Consider the following 6,000-nt stretch of genomic DNA (forward strand, 5'->3'; position numbering starts at 1 on the left):
GGCGGGCGGCAGGGTGCCCACACGCCCAGCTCCGCCCAGCCCAGGCCACTGTCCCCTGAGCTCCCAGGGACACGACGGTGTTATTTACTTCAAGATGTTTGGTATTTCTTCAGATTATAAATATATCCCGACTTAAAACAGTTCAGACAAATCAATTGTAAAGAAAAGGAGAGCTCCCGGTGAAAAGGAAAGATGGTGAAAATGGACTTGGACCACAGAAGATGTAGAAATGCGGGGAAAGTCTACGGAGACGGAAACTGGGGTGGGGGGGGGGGTGGCGGCTGGACTCGGAGTCCGGAGCTCTGCTGTGGATGTCACTTGATAGAAGAATGGTGATTTTAATAAACTGACAAGGCCACATTGGTGTCCATGCGTGACAAACGCCCCAGCATCCAAAGAGCCTTGGAGGGCTTGCTGGGTTGGAATGCACACGTCTAGTGGCCCATGTCACGGAAAGGGAGATGAGGACAGTGGGGACTGTGCCCTCACTCAGGCAGGGTTCAGTGACAAGAAAGTGAAGCCAATGGCGTTTTCCAGTTTCTGGGCTCCAGGTTCCTTGCTCAAAACTTTTGCAGGTAACATCCCGTGCAGGTCTCCCCCGACTCCCTGAGGTGGTATTTCCAACGGCAGGGCGTGGGTGAGGCCCAGTGGCAGGAGGCTCCGTGGCGTCACAGAGGCTGGCGCTGCCCCGGCTGCCCTGACGTGCCCATCGTGCTGCTGGTCCTCCTCAGATGACCCAGCAGGGCCCCTCGCGGCCCCGGCTTGCCCGGGCCTAGGGCTGTACACGGACTGGACCTCATTGCTCACGAGAAGTTAAAACACAGCTCAAAGATCGTGTGCCGCTCAGGGTGTCCCCCACATCAGCTCGACTAGCATGGTGTCGTCACTGTCTTATTATAGCGGTTTGAAACGATGTCCCGTCTTGCGTGAAATGCCTTTCCTGACAAGCCCTGCCCTCTGATTGCTATTGACTTATTCCCACACGCACACACTGAAGCAAGAGAGAGAAAGAAGGCGAGGCCCGGAGGCCACGGCGCGTCGTCACGGGGCAGGGGGAGGCTGCCCGGTTCTTCCAGCCGCCGGAGCTGAGTTCTCAGCTCCCAACGCCGCCAAGAGGCTGCTCATTCCCAGGACGGTCGCAGGAACATGCTTTCCCTGCCTTTCCTCCTTTGGCACTGAGGTTTCTTCTCTAAGCCACTGGCCAGGAAGGCTGGCGTGGACCCAGGCCAACCAAGTCATGGCTCTCCTGACATCAGCAAACCTGGCTGCCATTCAGCTGAAGGGCACATTCTTGGAGGTGGGGAGCAGGGGTTCCCTAAACTCTTGCTCCACATCACAGGACAGAGCCACAGTTCTCTGCAAAGACATGGTAGTTCACAGAGCACCAAGGAGCAGGAAGGGCCTTAGGGACTGAAGTGGGGAAAGACCGTGCTGGGGGGCTGGGGAGAGGTACAGGGGGGAGGCCAGAAAGCGCCCCCATGAGGGGACACGGCTTTGTTTAGCCACCAGTGAAGGGATCGAATGGGGATCCACGGGGCTTCTTTGAAAATAGATGATGTACATGCACATTTTAATCTGCTTTCCTGGTTAAAAAAAAAAAAAAAAATAACACCATGGAGCAGATAGAACTGATGACCAAACACATTGCCATAAATTAAAATGGAAAATATGGACCAATTGCCTCCTGGACATCAGAGCTTAAAGCGTGGAAGGACCCAGGGGGCAATGGCAGGAGAGAGGGAAGTGAGACGTGTGTTCGCGGAACGCAGGAAAATGCGGAGCGAAAGACACGACCGCCTGCCGGTGTGAAGGGTGCACTGAGCACAGAATGCGCAGATGCTGCCGGACCCGGGGCCAGGCCTGCGGCGGACAGAGGAGGGGAAGGGAGCGTGGTACAGGGGAGCCACACGAGGTGTTTGGAGGGACTTGCGTGCGGCCAGGTGGTAAAAAGGACCCCCAATTCGTGTACCTGAGTCTTACGAATAAAAGAACGAAGATCATGAAAGAAAGCAATGAAATTTATAATTGAAGAAACCTTCCTGGAAAGGAAAAGATTTGATCCTACAGATTGAAAGAGAACATTGTGTCCCAAGGGAAATAAGTGCCTGCCAAGGCCCGCCGTCAAGCATTCCTAATGAATGTTACGAAGTTTCAAAGATAAAAAGGGGATGAAGGAGAAGTGCCGTCCTCACCAATCGGGGGAGGAAGGGTGGCCTGGCTTAGTCTTCCCGTGGCCAGAGGACAGAGGAGCGACGCCCGCACTGTAGCCGGAGCCGCCGTTTGTACCCGACCCCGCTGTCCGCCTGAAGGCGCCAGGCCTGGGTGATCGGGCACGAGCTCAGGACGTGGGGTCTACGGAGCCTGGCTGGGGGAAGCCCCCGGAGGCGCAGTCTTAGCTAACCGAGGGGTGGAGAAGAGAATTGGCTCTGAGTGTCAGACCCATTTCACTATCCCGTTAAGTCGTAGAAGGTGACGAAATTATCCCCGCAGAGAGAGAGTGAACCGTGTGGAGGGGAGAAGAGACTGTCTGGCACTGCCCTTTGGGGGCGTGGAGAGATGGTGCTGGGACACCTGGTCGGGGCGTGAGGAGCTCCTCAGCACTCGAAGCAGGAACGAAGGCTGAGCGCACGAGAGCGGATGCCGGCCCCTCGGCCGGAGAGAGGTCAGAAGTTTGGGGAACCTGGTTGCTCGATGACAGAGAGGTGCTGGGGGTTTGAAGAGAAGAGAGGAGACCCGGAACAGTCATTTTGGGGCAATGGCCTCTCATCTATTGTTTGAGCCACCCACTGAGCTAATGATTTCCAAGGTGATGTCCTTCCTTTCTGGAAGTTCTTTTGGCTCGTTTCAGCTCTGCACGGCCGCTCCTTGTCGGCTGCGGCCTGCGCATCCCGTCGCCCGCCCGTGCGGCCTTTAAACACGCCCTATGCCCCAACGCTGTGTTTGGTTTCTGCTCCTTTCAGTGTCTGGGCTCCTCAGGGTCTGATCTTCTGGTTCTTTCCCCTGTGTGTGGGCCACCTACTCTCTGCTTGGTGATCTTTATGAACCCGTATCTGGTGGCCTGGACTGGGACAGGTTCTGCCTCTAAGAGGACTTGCCTCTGCCTTCGGAGCAGCCAGGTCGCCATCCCAGGGGGCCTGGATGCTGTGGGGGCCCCCGGGGTGCTCCACCCCCGCTGTGGGGCTCCGTGTGCTGAGGTGGGGCTGCTGGTGGCATCTGTCTTCACAGGACCCTCACGCCCCCTCCTGCCGTGAGCTCCAGGCCCATTCTGGTCCCCTCTCTTGCGTGTCCCTTTCTGTCGCTGTGTGCGTGCGGGGGGGTGGGGGGCAGCAGGGGCTGTTGGCCTTCAGAGATTCCCCCCCACCCCATGAGTCCAGCAGTGCATCAGAACGCGGTTTCCCCCTTTTTAAATTTCTGTTGACCCAGCGCTTCCCAGGGTCGCAAAGTGAAAGGAAACTTGGTTTGTACTTGACACCCTTTGAAACTCCGACCTACCAGGATAAGGCAATAGAAGAAGCCGCTGAGAAGAGCAGGCCATGGTGTTGCTCCCTCTGGTCAGTGACTAGGGCACCGAGTCCTGCTTTGCAGCCCCAGGGGTATCCGCCCGGGCCCCTCTCCCCCAGCGCACCACACGGCTGACACGTGGGCTTCACTCCTGCGGTCTGCGCCTGCATGCCCACGGACGCCCCTACGGGAGCGGCCGCTTCTGCTCCGGCCTTGACGACACAGCCCGCTTCTCCAAGCCTCGGCGGAGCTCACTGCCCTGGAAGCATTTCTGAGCCCCTGCATCTGCGCCCCCTGTCCCCGGGACCAGCCTGCCTCTCTCTGTGCCTCCTGGGGGGCTGGCGGGGCTCCCTCTCCCCCGCTTTCTTCTCCACGTAGCGCAGCCCCCAGCAAAGGGGAGATGTGCATCTTTGTCGGGGTGCAGGACCTTGGGGTTCTGCTGGGCACTCCGGCCCCGCTCAGCTTTGCCCGTCTCAGACGACTGCTTCCAGAGGCAAAGCCGGATCGGGGAGGCATGGGCCCTGGAACTCGCCTGCCCAGCGAGCCCGGGTTCCTGGCACACAGACGGACGTTGGCAGGTGGAGAAGCCAGATTCCCATGAGGGCTCCTCTGGCGAGGCTGGGGGGGGGGGGGGCTGATGGGAATGTGGGGGAGAGACAGGCGTGCTCATTCAGGAATGAGCTGTGGTCACTGGGGGAGGCTCAGACAGAGCTGCGCGGCCTCTCTGGAACCCTCGGAGGGGCCGTCCGGAAGGGCAGACACCGCATGAGTCATCCCAGTTCTGGTCAGAAGCTGGAGGCTGCTGACATGAACTCTCACCTCCTTTTTTGGCATCTGGGAGAACAAACAAGGGATTGTTACACTTGCGTCTGCCTCTCCTTGGGGTCTTCCTCGCGAGGATGCGTCACTGAGCCGGCCTTTTCTGCAGCTTCCCCTGAGGTCCCTGCAGGGCTGGCGATGCCCCGGGCCACCGGAGAAGACCTCTTCTTGGAGCCAAGTACGCTCCTGGAGGGGAAGTTGGGAGCTGCACCAGGGCTCACCTGGAGACACGAGTGGGTCACTTGTCTGTCCCCATTTCTGGGGAGCAGGCAGGTCCAGGTCACGCTTGCTGGCTCCCAGACCTTGAACTTCAGCTGTTCTGCATCTTCAGAAGGAAGCTTTGTCTCCTCTCTTCTCTGAGACCTATTTCTAGCTCTGCGCGTTTCACTTATTCACCAAGCGCACGTCCGGGACTGGGCCTTGTGCAGGGAACTGGGGCTGTCGTGCTAAGGTGTCTTCCGTGCTCCTGGAGGCACCCACAGGGGATGGGGCTGAGACCAGGCTGCCAGTGAGTGCCTGTCAGAGGACAGGCGAGGTACCAGACTCCGCCTGCGTCCCCGGAAGATGTCCCGGAGGAGCTGGCCTCTGAGCCAGGTTTCCTCAAACCAATAGCAGGGAGCTGGGCAAACAGGTGGGGCGGGGGAGGGGCACCGGGGAGGCTTGTCCTAACCTCAGTCCTGTAGAGCAGGCAAGACTGGGTCTCCCAGGGCCCACGCGCGTGCCAACCGGCCCCGGGAACAGCCCCTAAAACCCTGGTTTCCTGCTCAGAGACTGTTCCTTAATCTTTAAAATGGGCAGAGCATCACCCCGTAAACAGAGACATAGATGTGATTTTTAAGCTGTGCTTTGCAGCTCTACTGAGATATAACTGAGGTACAATAAACCGCACAACGAGGGAGACACGAGGAAACACGGTTCGCCTCTTTGCACAACAGCAGCGGAAGTCACAACTAGGCTACAAAACAGACATCACCCAGAGTCATCAGAAAATCAAGCTGCATGGAAGTCCGGCAACTAAGGAACTTAAAAAGCCACATCCATCCAGACGGGTAAGAGGGACAGAGAGGCAGAAACATGTGGAGACACAGAGACACGAGACGGGGAATGGGTGGTCCCACACCCACGTGTGGTGGGTAAAAATCAGGAGGGACACCTTGGCAGCGAGGGATCCCAGCCCCACACCAGGCGCCCCAGCCCAGGGTTCCAGCACCAGGAAGATAAGTCCCCACAACTTCTGGCTGCACGAGCCAGTGGGGGTTGGGGTGGCGGAAGAAACTGCAGGACTCTCAGGAGTCTCCTCCTAAAGGGCCTGCGACGGACTTGGGACTCAGACTCCCTCCCTCTGGGCTCCAGCACTGGGCAGCAGCTGGGAGGGCACCGGTGGCACACGGGGAGGGACTGAAGTGTCCGGCATCAGGGCGAGTGCTGGGGGACAGCTTCCTCCCAGAAAAACTCCAGAGGCCAGGCCGTGGCCATTGTCCCCTTCCCGAGCCCTCCCCTACAGAGCCACAGAGCGGCGACATCATATCTGAGACTCCATCAACCCCACTCACGTGGGCGGCCCCACCCAGGCAGTTACCTGAGGCTCCACCCATCCAGCTCGCCAGGGTGCTTTTCTACATTAGACCACGCTGCCAAGACAGGAGTCAAAGCAGCTCTACCCCGTATGCAGACACACAG

This window comes from Furipterus horrens, unplaced genomic scaffold (genome assembly GCF_987537825.1).
Source record: "Furipterus horrens unplaced genomic scaffold, mFurHor1.1.pri manual_scaffold_21, whole genome shotgun sequence".
Taxonomy (NCBI): Eukaryota; Metazoa; Chordata; class Mammalia; order Chiroptera; family Furipteridae; genus Furipterus; species Furipterus horrens.